General features: G+C 49.0%; 2 long non-coding RNA genes across 3 annotated transcripts; one reads left to right on the forward strand and one right to left on the reverse strand.

Moving 5' to 3' along the window:
- Positions 1–7,130: 7,130 nt before the first annotated feature.
- On the reverse strand, positions 7,131–12,479 carry LOC147369721 (uncharacterized). The gene is made up of 3 exons (XR_015167824.1): positions 12,298–12,479; positions 7,986–8,152; positions 7,131–7,364 (listed from the first exon to the last, which is right to left on the reverse strand). It is a non-coding gene; the product is annotated as an uncharacterized LOC147369721 (long non-coding RNA).
- On the forward strand, positions 8,741–19,602 carry LOC147369722 (uncharacterized). 2 transcript variants are annotated; one of them, XR_015167822.1, is made up of 5 exons: positions 8,744–8,879; positions 9,035–9,140; positions 14,685–14,779; positions 18,521–18,662; positions 19,303–19,602. It is a non-coding gene; the product is annotated as an uncharacterized LOC147369722 (long non-coding RNA). The 2 variants fall into 2 exon arrangements; XR_015167823.1 differs by lacking the exon at positions 18,521–18,662 and having other exon boundaries at positions 8,741–8,879.
- The last annotated feature ends 460 nt before the right edge of the window (positions 19,603–20,062 follow it).

Below are 20,062 nucleotides of genomic sequence, written 5' to 3' on the forward strand. Positions count from 1 at the left end.
CTCTGACAGCTCAGTCCTCCTGTAGCAGCCTCAGTGGGCCCTTCTTGGCTGCCCTATGTCTTCACAGCTGGGATGGCTCTCTGACTTGTTCTAATAGGCTTTCTCTCCTCCTCCTGATGGACAGTCTGTCCTGAGCACCCATTCCAGGAGTTCCCAGAGCACAGGAGCCTTTTCCTGCCTCAGAGCCTCTGCTGGACCTCCTGCTTGGCACACATCGTAGGACAGGCTGGGTCTTCAGGTCTCAGCTTGGAGTTACCGCCACCACAGCCCCCTGAACACCCTAAGTAGGGAGCCAGGTCCTGAGTGCAACATTCCCTGGCCAGACATCACCAACTCAAAGATGAAACTGGCCCAGAGTTGGTGGGTGAATGGCTATGGCACTGGACTCCTGGGCTAGACGATGCTGGGGAGTAATGGGGACGGTATTAGACCAGAGAATGGGTGCCTAATCCAAAAGGGACAGCCAGCATCAGCCTCAGTCAGGGTGCTGCCTTGTAGAAATGTAAGCTATGCTGTTGAATTTCTAGTTCTCAAGAGGAGTCAGAAACCTGGATTTCCATGGGAACCCCTTAGGTAATTTCTATCGGCTTCAAGCACTGCCGAAGGCACCAGCAGGTTCCCCTGAGTCTCTAGGGTTGAGCCCCACCACTGCAGCCAGGGCTTCCCCCCGGGATCAGGCCCCTTACCTATCTCCTCGCCACTGTCCTTGGCTCCACACCCCACCCCCAGGATGTGCGTGGTGGTCCCCACACTGGCCTCGCTGACCCCACTGTTCAGACAGTAAAGCTGGTGGCCCCACCTCTTGCCCTACTGAAGGAAAGACCCTTACAGGATTTTTCCAAGTCTGCCAACACCGTACAAGTGCCCAGGAGCATCGGTGCCAAATCACCAGGGAACACAGACAAATGCCACCCCCACCCCTCGAGTTGGTGAGCTGTTTCCTACCACATCCTGCCCTCCCACCCACAATCTGCAAACCAGCATAGTCTGGAGCAGATCCCAGCATTTTTCCCAGTTCTGGAACTCAGTTCCTAAACTCCCTGGGAAGGGACTTCCAGCTGGAATAAGGCTGTCCATCTCCCCACCTCTTCAGGTTCTTCATCCACGACTCCACAGAAAGATAGCCAAGGTTCCAGCTGCAGAGCATACAGCAGGGGCACAGTGGCACCTTCTCTGGCTGGCGGGTCTAGTGAGGAGATGTCCCATCCCCAACACCAGCTTCCAGGCTGAAATCGATGTGCAAAGACGGGGTTCATCCATTAGTTCAAAAATTTCAGCAAACCCATTTGGCAGGGGCTGCGCCATGCCCAGCACCAGGTGGGCTGTACTAGCTAGCTGGGTAAGGTCAGCTGACACTACCATCTCCTTTCACAAATGAGGAAACTGAGGTACAAGCTTTAAGTAACTTTCCCAAAGTCACACGGCCAGTAAGTGGCAGAAGTGGTATTGAACCCCAGCCCATGGAGGCTCTCATGCTTTAATGCTGCCCAGTACTTGTCACAAAACTACTGGGGCACTTCTACACTTATCCACGTAGAAACATGCTCACGATCTGTTATAAAGAGAAAGTGGCAGAAGAATACACAGAGATCAATCCCTTTGGGAGAAATACACACATATGAACATGCAGTTGCACAGGCTAGAACATGAAAAGTCATGTCCCAGTGACAAGGCGGCGGAGGACCGTGGGCCACACAGACCTTAGCTGGGTCCTTGCTACTCCATTCTCTCCTCCTGTGCCAGCTGCCCACAGGTCACTTACCCTTGCAAAGCCTCAGTTTCCTCATCTGTAAATGAGAAGCATCTATCACCATTCATGTTGATAAAGACCATCTAGCGCACTGCTTCATTTATACGAAATGTCCAGAAAAAGTAAAACTATGGAAAGAGCAAATAGATTAGTGGCTGCCTTGGGCTGAAGGTTGGGAATGAGGATTAACTATAACCAGTCCTGAGGGATTTTACTGGGGCACTGGAAGTATTCAACAATTGGACTGTGCTGATGGTTGTACAACTCTGTAAATTTACTTAAAAGTCTCTGCATTAAAATGACTGATTAATTAAAATGTGTGGATTTTATGGCATATAAATCATACCTCAATAAAGTTCTTAAAAAATTATATGGAGTGGTGCACAGCAGACCCTCAGCATGTAGAGGTGGTTACTGCCATTATGATTGTTAATTGAATTGTTGACAGGCTTATGAAGTGGTATTCCAAGTGAATTAAAATGTTTCTGCTTATCCATATTTTTTTATGTTTGTACAATAAACATGTATTTCTTGAATAATAAAAAGAGAAAGAGAAAAACAGTTACACTAAAATATCCTTGAAGAGAAGGATCCTATTATCATGGGGTTGATTTTAATTTTCTTCCTTTGGTTTATTTTCTCTTTGGCAACAGTGACTATGTACTGCTTGGGTAAAACACTGTTGTTTTCACATAGAGCTTATTTTATGTTCAACCCCAGGCTAGACACTGTGATGTACGCACACAGGAAGGTGAGAGAATGTCTGCTAGGGTCTTTTCATCTGGAGTGGAGGCAGGACAGGTAAAGGACAGATCTAGAAAGTTGAAGAACAAGAAGACAGCCTGTGCTAAGAAGCCAATGTGTGCCCCTGGCAGGGCTAGAGGACCCCACCGAGGAGAAACTCCTGCAGGCCGAGAGCTGAGCGGCCAGGGAAGAGGGCCTGGAAGACAGCCAAAGAAGAGTAATGTCTATTCCCTCCATAAATATTAACTGAGCACTGATTGTATTCTAGACCACGTTATGAGCTGGGAATTCATGATGACAGGACTGACAGGCTCACTGCCCCACGATGCCATCCCTGCGCCCGGCCATACCAGCCCGGCTCTGAACACTGCTGCTGCTGCTGCCAAGTCGCTTCAGTCGTGTCTGACTCTATGTGACCCCATAGACGGCAGCCCACCAGGCTCCCCGTCCCTGGGATTCTCCAGGCAAGAACACTGGAGTGGGTTGCCATTTCCTTCTCCAATACATGAAAGTGAAACCGTGAAAGTAAAGTCGCTCAGTCGTGTCCAACTCTTAGCAACCCCACAGACCGCAGCCTACCAGGCTCCTCCGTCCATGGGATTTTCCAGGCAAGAGTACTGGAGTGGGGTGCCATTGCCTTCTCCAGGCTCTGAACACAGCACCCGCCAAACATCCTGTGCCTGGAGACGGGGAGGGCAGGGACTCCCCCACTGCCCAGGGCCTCATCCACAGCTGCCGGAGGCCTGAGAATAAGAGGAGGCCCAGAATTATGAGATGGCCTGAATTCACAAGCCAGCAATGCTGCTAATTCCCCGATGTATATCTCTTCCTTCTCCACGTATCACTTTCCCCATCAGTTTAAATGAGAGGGTAAAGATTAAGTGCGCAGCTCCGAAGCCAGAAACCTGCAGGTCCCAGCCGGGCTCTGCCAGTGAACCAGCACCCTGACCTTCACCAGGCGGCTTAGCTTCTCGGAGCTCCAGTTTCCTCCTCTGAACAAATAGGTGACATGACAGCACCTAACTCGGAGAGGGCTTGGGGGTAGAGGGAATTAAACTAGGTAACGCATAGAAAGCATGTCGGGAAGCCAGATGAATAACTGGGCAAACGTAGAGCACAGCTGCAGCTGGCTTCTACCAGATGAGGGTTAGAGGAGACCCGGAATTCCTGGGGCAGCCCAGCCACGAAGATCAGATCTGAGGTAACAGACAGCATCAGCTCAGCAAATGCAGATTTAATAGCCTAGTTTGGCTAGAATGTGGGAGGGAAACAGGCTGCAAAGCCACCTGAGGAAAACAATAGAGGATGGTTCTCCAGTTAGCGGTTCCTCTTCCCCCTCCCCCGCCCCTCTTACCCACGAACTCAGTCCAGCACTGCCCCCTGCTGGAGCTTTGCAGGAAAGACACCTTCCCACTGGTTGTTGAGTCGCCCGGTCCTGCCGGACTCTGCGACCCCATGGACTGCAGCACACCAGGCCTCCCTGTCCCTCACCATCTCCCGGAGTTTGCCCAAGTTCATGTCTATTGCATCAATGATGCCATCCATCCATCTCGTCCTCTGACGCCCTCTTCTCCTTCTGCCCTCAATCCTTCCCAACATAAGGGGCTTTTCCACTGAGTCCGTGGGTCCTCCAATTAGCCGCTCCCACCCTTGCCCACATACTCAGTCCAACACTGCCACCTGCTGGAGCTCTGCAAGAACGACACCTTTCCCATTGGCTGGAGATCTTTAATTCCAGCCTGAAAAGATGGAGTCGGAGATGCGGGAGGAGGGGGTCATGCAGATAATTCCATCAGAAGAGATTTGAGCTCCGGAGCTGTGAGACTCAAGTTCAAAGACAGACTTCTGTAGTTGCCAGCCATGAGACTTTGGATAAACTATTTAACTTCCCTAAGACTCAATTTTCTCAACTATGCAACAGGAATAACAATGTCTCCTTGTAGGAAGACAATGCATGTAAAGTACCTGATCCAATGAGAACTCAATAAAGGGTTTTTTTCCCGTTGGATTTCTCCTCCCACCACACCACACCTCTGGGGTTTAGAAAGTGAGGTATAGTGCAGGGGTGTATCATCATCCCTGAATGCTTGTCAAAAACACAGATGCTCCAATTATTAGAGAAATGCAAGCCAAAACTACAATAAGGTACCGCCTCACACCAGTCAGAATGGCCATCATTAACGAGTCTTCAAATAAAAGCTGGAGAGGATGTGGATAAAAGGGAACCTTCCTACACTGTTGGTGGGAATGTAAGTTGGTGCAACCACTGTGGAAAACAGTGTAGAAGTTCCTCAGAAAACTAAAAACAGAACCAACATATGATCTCGCAATCCCACTCTTGGGCACATATCCAGAGAAAACAGGAATTTGAAAAGATACATGCGCCCCAGCGTTCACTGCAGCACTGTTTACAATAGCCAAGACATAGAAGCAACCTAAACGTCCATCGACAGATGGAGAAAGATGTGGTATATATATAGATGTGTCTATATATATATGAATATTACTCAGCCTTAAAAAATGCCATTTGCAGCAACATGGTTGCAGCTAGAGATTATCATACTAAGTGAGTCAGAAAGAGAAAGACAAATACCATATTACACCACTTACGCATGGAATTTAAAATATGACGCAGATGAACCTAAGAAAGAGAAACAGAATCACGGGCACAGAACAGCAGACTGGTAGCTGCCGAGGGGGAGAGGGGTGGAGGAGGGGTGGAGTGGGAGATTGGAGTTGGCAGATGCAGGCTTTCAAAGATGGAATGGATAAGCAGCAAGTGCCTACTATATGACACAGAGAACTATGTTCAATATCTTATGATAAATTATAATGGAAAAAGAATATTTTATATATATGTATTTGAGGCACTTTGCTATATAGCAGTAATTAACACAACACTGTAAGTCAACTATACTTCAGTTAGAAGAAATACAGATGCTCAGGCACCACTGAAGTTGCTCTGGATCTCCTTTCTGGGGATGATGGCCTAAGAATCTGCATTTTAGCTAAGTCTCATGTAACTCTTACACTCCAAGGTTTAGAGTCACCAGCATGGTGCAAAGAATACCAGGGCAGGAGTTGTAGTTCTACCAGAAGGGCATGTCCTTTGGCCTCTCTCAGCTTCTGTTTCCCTGCCCATGAAATGTGGCTAAGAGTCCTGGCCAGCAGTCCTCACAGTGGGGGGCAGGAGGATGCCCTTTGGAGACTGTGGTGCCCATATTAGCAAGAGAAGCAGGGGTGGTCAGGATAGCAGGGGCTGACAGCTGATGGGGAGAGGAGGAGCAGGCACAGCTCATTGACCTCTCTTTCCAGGAAGGGCCAGAAAGCCTGGGTATGCAGGCACATGAGCCTGACTCTCAGCCCCCACAGAGCCTGTCACCTGCAAGCTATGTAACCCATCCCACCAGGTAAAAGGTAGGAGACAGAATTCCACCTTTGGCATGCCAGCCCCCTCCAGCAGCCACCACGGTAGGCTGGTCCTTTCTGAGAAGCGGGTCAGAAGCGAGGGGAAGAATCTGGGGTGTGCCTGGGTTATGCTGCCAGGGAGAGCAGCAGCCCCTCCACTTCCCTGCACCCTCCCAGGTCACCTTCCTCTCCCCCATCTCCTGGCTGGACTCACAGCCTCCCTGAACCCTGGAGACAGATGGAGTATTCACTTTGCAAAAAGTAAAATCAAGGCCCACAAAATGGATGAGAGGCCCTTGCCCAGCACACTGGCCTGGGACAGGAAGCAAGCTAGATTCCAGAATCTATGTGCTTTCTGGTACAGGGGTCGCCGCTTATCCATGGGGGATTCATTCCAAGAGCCCCAGGGATGCCTGAAACCAGATAGTACCAAATCCTGTACATATCAATACTATGATTTTTCCTATGACTACATACCTATGATAAAGTTTAGGCACAGGAAGAGATTAGCAATAACTAGCAATAAAATAGAACAATTATAACAATATACTGTAATAAAAGTTACATGAACGTGGCCTTACTCTCTCTCAAAATATCTTATTGGACAAGTTTAACGCGTTTTCCATCTTAACTGAGCACTTATCCCGCACTGTGGTAGCAAAATTTGCAATTTGAGGCACAACAGTAAAACTAGCACAAATTGCTTTTTCCTTCTTCTCAATTTCACGGATAGAAGATTCATTCTTATCACAGATATTAGCAACCTCAGCAAACAATTGCATCTTTATTAAGTCAAGACATTTCCCCTTTTCCCTTAAACAGAGCATTTTATCACTTCACTTTGGTATATCCGAATTGCCAGCATCACTGCTCTGGGGCTTTGGGGTCATTAGTAAGTCAAATAAGGATGACTTGGACACAAGCACCGAGAGACCGCAAAGTGGTCTGAAGCGAAGTTGGTTACTGAGTGACTAATGGACAAGTTAGCTGAACACAAGGGTGATTCACACGCTGAGCAGGACAGAGCGGGACAACCCGAGATTTCGCCACACTACTCGGGACAGCATGCAATTCAAAACTTATGAGTTATTTACTTCCGGAATTTTCCATTTAATATTTTTGGACCTCAGTTGACCACAGAAAGGAAACCGCTGCGAGTAAAAGCGAGGATAATGGGGGACTGTACACAAATGACATGTAATTTTCAAAGTTACTCAGAAATACTTACTTAGAAGGCTCCTCTACTGCTGGTCTGGCTCATGGCCACTGTCCTGATTTGCCACCGTCCTGGGTACCCAGACGCCCTCCTGGTGTTCAGGCGACTCTGACACTCCCGGACCCCTGATTCTGTAGAAACCCACTTCAAGTCTTCACCATCATCAAAAGTTCCATGTGAAAATGACAGGTTTTCTGGAGGGGTTTGCTCCTTGGTAGATTCATGGCTCAGTGCCAGAACAAAGCCCTGGGCAAATAGAAAGTACAGCGTGGAGAAAGGGGCTGGAGAAGAGGCAGGCACCCATTCACCCAGTGAAGCCTGAAGGTCCCTCTGCAGGTTTTGGGTACAGTGAGAACAAGACAATCCCCAGAGTCCAAGACACAGATGCTGCCTCCCTCCCAAGTTAGCTGTGGGGGAGGAGAGCACAGGAGGGCTCCTCCTACCCAGGGACCCTGGTGGTCCCACTGGCTTGGAGTCCCTCTCAGCCACAAGCTCCATTCATCACCCCTTGTCACCCTTCTAGGTCCAGCTCTTAGTGGACCTTCCCTGGAGTGGCCTCCCAGAATCCCAGTTCTCCTCCCACCCCACCCCAGAGCTGGATATGAGCTCTCCTTCCATCCTGCATCCCTCCCCCTCCCCTGTGTATCCATCACATCCACCCAGAGCCCAGGTCTGATCCCCTCAGGGACCTCTCAGGGTCTTGGAGATGCAAAAAAATTTTTTCTAAAAGCGTGAGTGAGCGAGTGAGGTCAGTCAAGGATAGAAGGGGCTAGCTATTCCACAGTCCTGACTCTGTAAAGGAAGCTGATTGGTGACAGGGTGAATCCAGGCAGGTGAATGCGAGTAATTTGGGTTTATCTTGTCTACCTGAGAAGCCACCTGGCAGGCAGCACCACCAAATGCAGGTGGCCGGGTATGAGACCACAGGAAGAGTGAACAACTGGAGATCATGGTCAGTGGTGGCTGGGTTGCCCAGTGGATTCAGGCAGTGTTTCTACACAACGGGTCCGTGGAAGCCCAATTTGAGAGATGATCTGTAAGAACAGAGGCCACGGTTAGATTTGTTTAGTGAATGCAGCACATTCCTCCTCTTTTTACAGACCCACAGCACTAAGGTACTGAGCAGTTGTGCTGCAAAGTCAGCAGTTTAACCACATTGAATTATTTTTGCTTGTTTGTTTGTTTCAGTAAAATCTGTTTCACATCCCAAGGAACTAGTGTGTCCACAGGACACACCCAGAACACAAGAGAGTGCTAGTTATTTAGGTGTCTGTCTTTCAAGGAGGCAATCTATGATGGTCTGGAACATGTTTCTTCCTCTGTCAAAAAAGAAAAAGAAAGAAACAAAAATCTGTATTTTACAAGAATTACCGCTTTAAAACAAAAGGACAAAATTCCAATGGTGGACGGTTAGGTACCGGTCAGCCACGTGGGAGGGGGAAGGAATCTGCCATACAAGCTCTTTTGCCCTCTGTCCTTGACTGTAGATGTGGCCTTTTAACAAGTGACTTTTCTGGGCCCCCTGTTCCTGTTTTGTAAACAGTCACAAGGATCAAATGAGTTACTCGTGACTAGCTCTTATTGTCGCAAACATACAAATTTAGTGATTTCCTTTTCCACTCACATGATAAGCTTGATAGGCTTATAACTTAGTAAAATAGCCCTTTGTGTGACATAATTTTGGAACAGAGAATGTTTACAAAGGGAGGATTCATCTGAGTCTGGGTTGCTGCTAGGAAGACTTTCTGGAGGAGTGGAAAGGTGAGTAGGGTGTGGCCTGGGTAGGGAGGACAGTACCCAATAAATAAATAAATAAGAAAGGACTGTCCCCGGAAGGGAAGAGTGTCAAGTGAATACAGGCATGGAGGTGCCGATGAAAAGAGCCTGGGCCTTGTTCACTCAGCTGTCGTTCTCAGAGTCCGCTCCCAGGAAGACTGCTGCTGACCGGAGGCGAGCCAACCACTGGGAGCTGGCAGCTCTGCTCTGACTGCTGAAAAAGAGAACCATCTCCAAGTCGCGGAGGTAACGAGCACTGACAGGTGGTCCCCTGAGCAGAAGGCAGCGTTTGCTCCCCCAGTGTGCAGCATTTGCTCCCAGGCAGCTCTGTGAGCTTCCCACCGCCACCCCCTCCCAGAAACCCCTCCAGGGCCAGGCTGGTTGGGAACTGCATCACTGAGAGAGGCAGAAATCCAGTGGAGCTCACTCAAGTGAAAGGTGGTTGGGGAGAGATTCGGGGCATCTCGGGGAAGGCAGACAAGGGCAGGGGGCAGCGAGACTTTGGGGCTCTGTCTGACTTCTTCTCTTTCATTGTCTAAGTCAATCTCCATCCCCTCTCTCTCCCTCCCTCTCTCTCACACATGTCTCTATTCCAGTCTCTCCCTCTATGTCTCTCTGTGTTTTTATCCCTGTATTTCTATCTCTTTGTGTATATGTATGTGTGTGTATCTCTGTCTCTCTCTGATGTTTGTTGCAATCTCTTTCACTCTCTAAGTGCCCCTCTTTCCCTCTCCCTCTCTCTCACTGCACAGTCTCCTACCTCTAGTTTCTCTCTGCTGGTCCTCTTCCTCGATTTGCTCCTCAGCATACGTGGTACAAAAATTACCACCACAACCCCCAACCCTGGAGTCTGCTTGACCTCTTAGCCCAGGGCTGAAGAGCATCAGTGACCCACTCTCTTTCAAGAGAAAATCTGAATGACCCAACTCAGAGAGCTCTGCTGGCCAGGGAGAATCCCGTGATGACACCATGATGGCTTCTTTTAAGAAGGGGTCTCAGAGGGGTGTTGGCCTTCAGTGTGGCTTTTCCAGCAGGACAGAACTGCACTGCACAGTGGGAAGGGCACCCACCAGGAGTCATGGGATTGGGTCTCCTATGGGCACCCATGGAACAGCCGTGTGAGCTGAGGCAAGCCACTGCCCTCTCTGGGTCTCAAATATCCCATCTATAAAAGGAGCAGTTGGATAAGGTGTTCTGTTAAGAATACTTCCAGACCCCAAATTCTATGATGCTCTCTTTACAAAACAGGTCTGGAGACCAGGAAAAAGACAGGAGAACCTGAAAAGTGACAGAAGAGTGTTAAGAAAAGAAAAACTATGTCCTATCAGAAACAATTGGTAGAGTGTGTCCAGGGCAGGCTTTGAGGATGGCAGGGCAGGGGGTGGGGGCAGGGGGTCGGGGCCAATGGTAACAGCTGTCATTCCCAGTGTGGAGAAGGGGGGCCAATGGCTCCTCTTCACCTGCCGAGGCTGTTGTAGGTGCAGATTCCAGGCCTCTCCCAACTGGTCTGATGCAGTGCGTCACCCTATGTGACTATAGTACAGGAGGTCTCAGAACCACCCTTTCCAATCACTGAGTGGGACTTTTTGAAGGGTTAGAGCTGCTTGAGGAGAAACTGGGCTTCCTAGAAAAGGTAGTGATCCCTCCACCTTTGGGAGTATGCAAGCAAGGCAAGGCTGCTCTAGATGACCTCATCTCTAGATGCTAGACCTGTAGATCTAGACTTCAACTCTAGATGCTCTAGATGACCTCAACAGGGCTGCTCTAGAGGACCATCTTGCCTCCTGTTTCCTCAACACTCTGAAGTGCAAACAGAATCAAGACTGTACTGGGAACTCAAGACTCAGGTGGAAAAAAAACTTTCCTTTCTTTCTGAGGCTGCTTATCTAGATCTCACTCATCCAAGCGAGAGCCCGTGGATCTTTAAAAAAAAAAAACAAAACACTTATTAATTTGGCTGCAGCAGGTCTTAGTTGCAGCACATGGGATCTTAGATCTTCATTGCAGCCTGAAAGATTTTCAGTTGCAGCCTGTGGAATCTTTAACTGTGGCATGTGGGATCTAGTCCCCTGACCAGGGATTAAACCTGAGCCCTGTCCCCCACCCTGCATTGAGAGCATGGAGTCTTAGCCACAGGACTACCAGGGAAGACCCAAGGCCATGGATCTTATGTCCAGACAAGGGGCAGGAAGAGAGTTGGCTAAACTGATCCTCCTCTGCCTCTCCCATTATAGCTCCTGAGCTTTCAAAGCCTAGAATCCAGGTCAGTGGGGAGTAACTCTAAGATACTGTCTTGGACTAGGACTCACTCATCTTTCAGAAATAAGCAGAATCTGGGTGGAAGGAGGGAGTTCAGCTATAGACTCTGTCCTGCGATCCTGAAGCCAGGACATTAGAAGAATGGCTCATCTCCCGTCTCCAAGGCGGGCCCCACGGCCTGTGCACTAACTGGGCTCCAGCTAGCACCTGGCATCCTATGTGGCTTGGGAGGACCTAAATAGAGGTGGTAACTTAAAGCTCTTTATTAAAGGGCTCAAGAACTCACAAAGCACCTCACACCAACTAATCCGTTTAATCTCAGGAATCTGGTGTAGGGGTTGGTTGAGTGTCGGAAGGGGAAACTGAGGTTCAGAGAGGCTGGGAGTGGTGCAGATCTGAAAGAGACACAGATCTCCACCTCCCTCTTTCTTCTGTGCCCCCTACTCCTCCAGGAAAGCCCTGGCATGGAGAGGTAGATGGACACCCCACCCAGTCAGAGCAGAAGCTGGGACCAAGAGAGAGTGGATCCCATGGAAGCAAGTGGATGGAGCAGCGTGCTTATTAAGTAGATAGGCCTGTCTCAGGAGGACAAGGAGAGTGACCAGCTGGGATGGAATCCTTGGAGAAAGGGGTAGGAGTCAGCTAGGCAGACAGGAGGCCCGAGGGTTTGGGTGTCAGGGGACCTGGGACCTATGTGTGATGTGTGTAGCCTGGAGCAAGTCCCTACTTCTTCCCAGACCTCCGTGTCCCCACCTGTTCTTTGGAGTGGCTGGACTCCATGGTCTCCACTGTCCATCCTTCTCTGGCACTGGGGATTTTCCCTCCCTGAGTCATCACCCACCCACTAGCAGCATACGGCCAGTGTGACTCAGAGGCCACAGAAATTCCCTGGGCTTTCAGGTCACCTCTGGTTCTGCCCGCAGGCATCCCTAATCCCCAGAGCGACGACCAGAAGTTTCCTAGAAGCCTCAGTATTACCTGAAGTCCGTAGTGGATGGACACACTGCAAAAGGCTGCAGTGATGGGGATTGGCCAGAAGATGGAGCCAAATGCCCTGAAAACCTAAGTTTGACCTTGTGAGTTTTTGTTTCTAGCAGTACAGGTGCAGAAACTAAACCATAAACACTGTAAGAGATGTACTTACGGCATTCTACCTGCTCACTGGCAGAACTGGAAACCAAGCGCCTCTCTCCTACCCTTGGATCTTTCTACCATCCCTTCATCTCTGCTTATGCCGCAGGATTCTGGTTCAGTTGAGTTCATCCCAAGACGCCCTGATCTAGTTGTAGCTCATTTGCGTTAGGTTTATGGCACTGGAGAGGCCCTGAGGGAGAGACAGTAAACCTTTAAGTGGATGGGGTCTGGCTTTCTTGTTTCATGTGGATAGGCAATATGTTCATACACACTCATATGTGAAGCCCACCCACTCCACCACTGTGTTAACTTTGGGAAGTCTCTGATGCTCCTTAAACCTGTTTTTCTCATCTATAATTTAGAATTTCTCATCTATAATTATAGACTTATTGTGTTGTGATGTTAAGTAATTGAGAAGCACTCTAGGCACCCTGCCTATGATATAGTTGGGGCAGTAAGGACCAGGAAAGTGGACACTGCAACAAAGAGACATAGATTTTAGTCCAAATTCTGACACTAGCTTCTTGAAGTCTCTGACCTTAACTATAAATGGCTGCTGTCAGATTCCTTCTAGAGAGCTGGTAAAGGTGTAAGGAAGAACCCCTAGCCTCAGTATCAAAGGCTACAAGGGGAGGATGGAGGAGGAAGAAGTAAGCAGAGAAAAAGGATGGGGTGGCATCACAATTTTCCTACTGTAAGACCTCTCCAAGAGCTGCCCAAGGCAGAAGGCAGCTGCATCCATTAATCTGCTTCTTCACACGCTTCAAAGAGAAGTTGGTTAGGAAAGTAAATTTCTAGAGGAAAGGGAGAATGTTATTTGGGGATGCTGCTGCTTGGACATAGGACTCAGGCCAGTGACTCTTTGAGGAAGCTAGGACCGTGCCCCTGCCCGGCTGAGGTGAGGCTGGAGAGGAATCAGGAGCAGATTCCTTGGTCTGATACAAGGAATCACAAGGACTGAATCAGACCAGTCCTTGGTCTGAGAACAAGGACAGCATCCTGTAAATCAACATGCCTTATGAAGCCCACAGTCCTGCTTCCCCAGCCTCTCAACCCTACTCAGTAATTTGTATGTGGTTTTTGAGTCCTCTTATACAGCCATTTGACATTGACAGGTCCATTCACAAAGTACTGAAGTCAATTCACAGTTGGCCAACAACTTCCTTTCTGGGTCCTCTTATCCCTGAGCATAGCCAGCCTCCCCCACTCCAGGACATCTGCTGGCCAGGAGAAGCTTAAAGCTGGACAGCACAGTCACCCCAGAGAGAGTGTCCACATGAACTGTGGGCCCGGCAAGTTTCATTTCCTGAGTTCTGACACAGAGAGGGTACAGGGGCCTCTCCACCTTCTCAACCTTCTGCTGCTACTTCTCACAGGACATACTCTTCAGCTTCCCCTTCTCTTTCTCATGCTCCTTCTCTTTCATCATCTTTGCCAAACTCTGGACCGGGTGGTGGAGAGAAAGCATGCACAGATGAGAGACTGGCTTGACAGTGTGACCTGAACTCATCAGGGTCTGTTCCTCCCATGCCTACCTCTCCTGTGCCCCTTCCCCCTCTCACATGCTCAGTTTTTGCAACTTTCTCAGAGCACTTTCATACCGAGTATCACATCTGAGCCCTACTGCCATTTTCAGAAGTGGGTAGGATGGGGATTATGGACCCATTTCACGGAGATATAAACCGAGATCCAAGGAAGAAAAGTGGCATCTGTAAAAGCAAGAAAGGAAATTGGTGCCATGGGGGAACTAGAATCTAGGATTTCTCCCACACGGTCCAGGGTCCTTCCCCAACTAAGTAGACCATGATGGTTGTTGAGGGAAACGGCCAGCTCCCCCATCAACATTGACTGGTGGCCCTAGTTAAGCACCTCCCCAGGTAGGACCTGGAGTCTCTGCCTGTGAGGGAAACTTTGAGGTCAGCCTTTGGGCTCCTGCAGGCTGTGGGAAGGGATGCTGGGTGCCTGGTATATGTAATGACAAGTGAGTGTCCGTGGGTGATGTGTGTGCACGTAGCATGCCCGAGCTCGGCCATTCACCCTTCAACAACCCACGTGTGTATGTCCCCGTGCCCATTTCTGCTCATGGCTGGCATGGCCTCTCACTCCAGTATTGTTCGTCCGGGGCTCCAGACTTCCTGATAAACATTTGTTGTCATTGTTTAGCCGCTCAGTGATTTCTGATTCTTTTGTGGCCCCATGGACTGTATCCCGCCAGGCTCCTCCATCCATGGGATTCTCCAAGCAAGAATACTGGAGTGGGTTGCCATTTCCTTCTCCAGGGGATCTTCCTGACCCAGGGATCGAAACTGCGTCTCCTGCACTGGCAGGCTAATTCTTCACCACTGAGCCACCAGTGAAGCCCCTGATAAACATTATTTTTTTCTAAATCCTAATCAGACCTCAGAAACCCTGGGAAGAGCCTGCTGAGCTGGCTGTTTCTCCCACCAGCCCCGCAGAAGGTCATGCCCAGGATACAGAGAAAAAAATCCCAGGTAAGGAGTAACTCGCACTTTAGGACAAAATCTATCTTGAGTGAAATTTCTTGCTTCTCTGCACACCAACCTGAGAACAAATAGATGGACAGCAACTGGCATCTTCCTGGCACATTCTAGCTTACAGAGGGTGTTTATGGATATTGTCTATGATGGGCAGCCGTATGAGGTCAGCATTGCTAGCCCCACTCGACAGATGAGGAAACAGAGGCCCAGGGAGGTGAGAGGAATTTCCCAAGAACCCATGGAATCAGTGCTCACATACAGTTCTCTTTGCCTAAAACCTCTGATATCTCTCAACAAAGGAAGGAGCTGCGTCAGGTGGAGAGCCAGGCTGGGGTGCAGAATAAGGACCATTTGCCACTCTTTGTGTTCCTTTTCTCTGCCTCCCTGAGCCAGGCCTCCAACAGCCCGGAAGCCTGGAGGACCCCCCTGTTTATATGAAGCCCCACGGGGAGGTTGCCTCCAGGCCCAAGTGCACATTCTCCAGGGACGACTGCCAGGAAAGGCTACCCCTCCATTCCTCATGACTCATCCCTGCCCGGTGCCCATGAGACTGCTCCGCTTCTCAGCCGTGGTCTCAGGATTCTCTGAGAACATTGACACCTCCCTTCTTTCCACCTCCACCAGACAACTTACTAGAGCAGCAAAGACAAGGCCAGATCAGACAGCACTGGGCTTTAAATATGGGATTTCAGACTGCAGAGGACTGGAAATGATAGTTGTGTGGATGTGAAAACTGAGGCCCGAGTGGGCAGGGACTTGCTGAGAATCTGTTGGGAGCTTAAAGGCAGAGCTGGGCTGGAACCCAGGTCCAGGAACCCACCACCAGCACGCCTGGCCAGACATTGGCCCTGCTTCCCACCATCCTGTGATCACAGGAACTGATTTTCACAGGCTCTCGTGAGCTGCCCAAGGACTTCTCTTCCTCCCCAGGGAATCTGCCCTCTGGTCTGGGGACACCTCCATTTAGGTTTGGAAGGAGGCATCTACCCTGGTGAGAAGAGGAAATGAGTTTCTCAAAGCCCCAGCCAGTTCAGAGACCTAGGAGCTCCTTTCCAATGCACCTTTGACTCACAAACTCTCATGGGTGCATACTTCTCAAGTCTCCCTGCCCATAGAAGCCTGGAGGAACTGGACTTTCTCTGCACAGCCCTGGTGGATAGAACTAGGGCCAGTAGGTGGAGTTTATACAGAGGCAGATTCCAGCTCCACATAAAACAGAACTTTGTATAATCAGAACTGTTCCCAAATGGAATGGGCTGTCTCCTGAGGTGGTGAGCTCCCCAACACTAGAGGCAACCAACCTGCTAGGGAATCCTACTAATAGAATAGAGTTCCTCAAAGTGTAGCCCACCTGTATCAGAATGAATTATCTGGGATTATTCTTAAAAGGGCAAAGTCCTGGGACCCACTCAACAATCACTGAATCAGGCTGAGTGTGGGCTAGGATCTACCTTTCTAACAAGCTCCCAGGTACTTCTGATGTAGGATTCTGGTTCACAAATGAATGTTTGAGAATTCCTGCTCCAGAAGAATACCAGATGGAATCTACTCCCTTTCGCCTCTGAAATTCTATGATTCTATCCTCTGAAATGCATATCTCCCCTCCTTATTTGTGTTGTACAAGGACCATCCTAAAGACAGATTATTAAGTTACAAAGTCACAGCTCCATGATGGGAAATGGCTGGCAGGGGAAGTGTGTGGGGGCAGACCAACCACAAAGGCAGCTGTTAATTCTCTGCCCCCCAACCCAGTGCTGACCTGAAGTGATAGCCTAATATTGCAGATCCTTGACTATCTAAGACTCCATGGTCCCACTCAATTTTATCTCAACACCATAGTATCTAAGGCCCAAATTCACTAGTCATAGCAGAAGCCAAGAGAACAGAGGAAATATCCACTTACCAATCTGGAGCTCGAGGGCAAACTGGTCTCTTTGCTGCGCTGGCAGATACTTTCCTGGGCGTCTCTATTTTGCATGCTTTCTACGCTTCCTTTTTTCAGCCCTGAGGTGAACTAACTCATTGTTCATACTTCGTAAGGCATCACAGTCAGATCATGACAGATGTTTCCAGCCAAAGCCTGGGGCTCAGTTCCACCCCTTTGGTCTCCCTGTCAGTGGCAAGCACACCCTCCATAAATTGGGGATGAATTTTATGCCAGCCTTCACACTGCTCTACCCTCTGACCCAGGAAATAATCACTTATGTGTTCAAAGATGCGTATAAAATGGTAACAACTATAGCATTATCAAAATAATAGACCTAAAAGAATAACCTTCGCTAACACACATACAGTACTTGTTTCATTTCCTAAACACTTTTCCTATAATAATTTATTTAATCAGCACAATGACCCATGAGCCAAGTATTGTGATTATCCCCAGGTTAGAACTTGTACATTCCCTTCAAGAAACTGAAAAATAATTTGAAACAACCTGAGTATCTGACAATAAGGGATTTGCCAAATAAACTATGGAACTTCTCTAAAATAGAATATTATGAAGCTATTATAAATGAGGTTAAAAATGTTTAATAAGCCACAAATATGCTCATATATTTGGTAGTATAAAAAGCACAGGAAATAAAACTACATATAACTGAATTTGGGGTGAATGTGCATATGAAATAAAAGCATATTGTGGTTAGGTTCTTGGCAGGGAAGGCTTCCTGGAGGAGGCTGGCATGGAGCTGGGGTTTGTTCAGAAAGCTGGTAGGGGGCTGGGGCAAGGGCTGTGCTCCTGAGGGGAGATGTCCTGATGGGAGAAGCATGAGCTGTTGCCACTCACAATCTCAGGTAACGATGTCAGAGGACGCGCAGGACTTAAGATGCTTAACACTGCCTAAGAGTTTGGAGATCACGGTTCACTTCTGACTGTTACCAGCTGCACAGTGAACATGGCCAAGTACTATCCCTTCTCTGGGCCTCAGTTTCCCCATTGGTACAAAGGTGATAATAACACTTTTCCAACTCTCCTATGAACCAGGCTGGAAATGCAAAGCTCAAGTGAGGACTTAAGCTTGAGAACTCCTAATGAGCCATAGCAAAGCTGGACTCTCTCCTAACCACTTACTGAGGGCTTACTGTGGACCACAGACCAGGCCAAAGGCTTGTCGGCACATACAGGGCCAGCTTCATGGGTGTGTGATCAGTTCAACGCACAAGGCCCACGCTCAGAAGGGCCTGTGCTTGGGGGTTTAATGCTCTGTGGCTACCATCGTGAAATGCTTAATAATTTTATCTTTGGACTGGACTCTTAGAAGCAATGTCAGATGGACAATGAACATGTGCTGGGGTCTTGGAGCCTCCACTAACACATGGCCCAACTCACTTTGTCTCAGGGCTTCCCCTGTGGCTCAGTTGGTAAAGAATCCGCCTGCAACGCGGGAGACCTGGGTTCGATCCCTGGGTGGGAAGATTCCCTGGAGAAGGGAAAGGCTACCCACTCCAGTATTCTGGCCTGGAGAATTCCGTGGACTGTATAGCCCATGGGGTCACGAAGAGTCGGACATGACTGAGCGATTTTCACTTATTCACTTGCACTTGGGGCCCCAGGCGCCTGTGAGGGTCTACGCTAGCCTGCCAAGTATCCTTGTGCTTGATTCAACACCAAATAAAAACACCATGGCATGCTGAGAGAGGAACCATGGGTGCCTGCCTGCTCAGTTGTGTCTGACTCTGCGACCCCATGGACTGTATTAAAGCCTACCAGGCTCCTTCATCCATGGAATTTTCCAGGCAAGAACAGTGGAGTAAGTTGCCATTTCCTCCTCCATGGGGATCCTCCCGACCCAGGAATCTAAGCCACGTCTCCTGCATTGGCGAGTGGATTCTTTACCACTGGAACTACCCAGGAAGCCCTGAAGAACCATGGAAGAAGGTAAAAAGCTCTATTCTTGCTTTTTGAACAGAGAACCCCATTTCCATTTTGCACTGGAGCCCATAAATTAAATTGCCTGGGAAAATCCAGACATTCCTATAAGGAATGTGCTTGTTTTCTTCCATTTCACAGACAAGGAAGTTGCTCTTAAGAGTTTATGGTGCCTAAGGTAACATAGCTGGAAGTATTAATAGCTTAGACAGAATTTGAACCCAAGTCAATTGGAGTCCAGAGCCTGGACTGGACTCCAGCCCGGGTGGGGAGCCCCTCCAGAACAGTAGTCCCTGATGCCCTCTAACCACAATCAAGGCCATCACAATTCATACCAGGGTCAGCGTCTCACCTAGATGGAGAAGGCAGAGACCCCCTAGAGGCAATGAGAGGCTTAGGAAAGCGTTCACACCTTGAAATACTCTTCATTAGCTGAGAGTCTGACCCAACCTCAGCTGGCTGTATGAGATTCCTCTGCCTCCTGGGGAAGCTGAGCAGAACCCAGAAAAACCCACATTTCAGCAGAGCCACCTACAACTGAGCGAACAGACACTCCTCTCAACCCCTCCAGACCTCAGATACCCCACCTTAAAACAGGTGTGAGGCTTCTCTGGTGGCACAGTGGATAAGAATCTGCCTGCCAATACAGGAGACATGGGTTCAGTGCCTGGTCGGGGAAGATCCCACGTGCCGTGGAGCAGCCAAGCCCATGCACCACAACTACTGAGCCTGTGCTATGGAGCCCAGGGGCTGCAGCAGCTGAGCCCGTGTGCTGCAACTACTGAAGCCTGCACCCTACAGCCAGTTCTCTGCAACAAGGGAAGCCACCACAATGAGAAGTCCACCCACGGCAACTACAGAGTAACCCCCACTCGCCACACCTGAGTAAAGCCTGGGGATCAACGAAGACCCAGCACAGCCAAAAATAAGTAAAATTATTTCTTTCAAACGGGTGTGGAAATACTTTTGTGCAAGTTTTATACACAGGGAAGGTGATACAGTCATTGCCATATGACTTTGCCCACATCAGCAAGGACTTGCCAGAAGCTGACTGCTTTTATGGTCCTGATGATTTGTCTAGGTGTGTGGTATTATGGGCACTGGGACTGAAAATATGAGCCAGGGCATCTTTTGGGGTAGGGAGGAGAGCAGAAGGCAAGAAGGAGACTTTGGAGAAACCCAGAATTCAGAGGAATATCATTTGGTTTGCAAATGCTTTGTTTGAGATCCCAGAGCTCTTCCTGCTAGTCTCTACGTTAAATCTCACTATTGTGGGGTGGGGATCTGAAGTCCGCCCAGCAGCCTGAATTCAGGATGAGGGAAATAAGCAGATCTAGCTGATTCAGACTGGTTGGGATGGCCAGAATGAAGCTTGTTCTGGCATTTACTTCCCCTGCTGCATCTCTCAA

Source organism: Bos grunniens, chromosome 7, assembly GCF_055505025.1.
Source record: "Bos grunniens cultivar Pamir isolate PY7600 chromosome 7, Bosgru_T2T1.0, whole genome shotgun sequence".
Taxonomy (NCBI): Eukaryota; Metazoa; Chordata; class Mammalia; order Artiodactyla; family Bovidae; genus Bos; species Bos grunniens.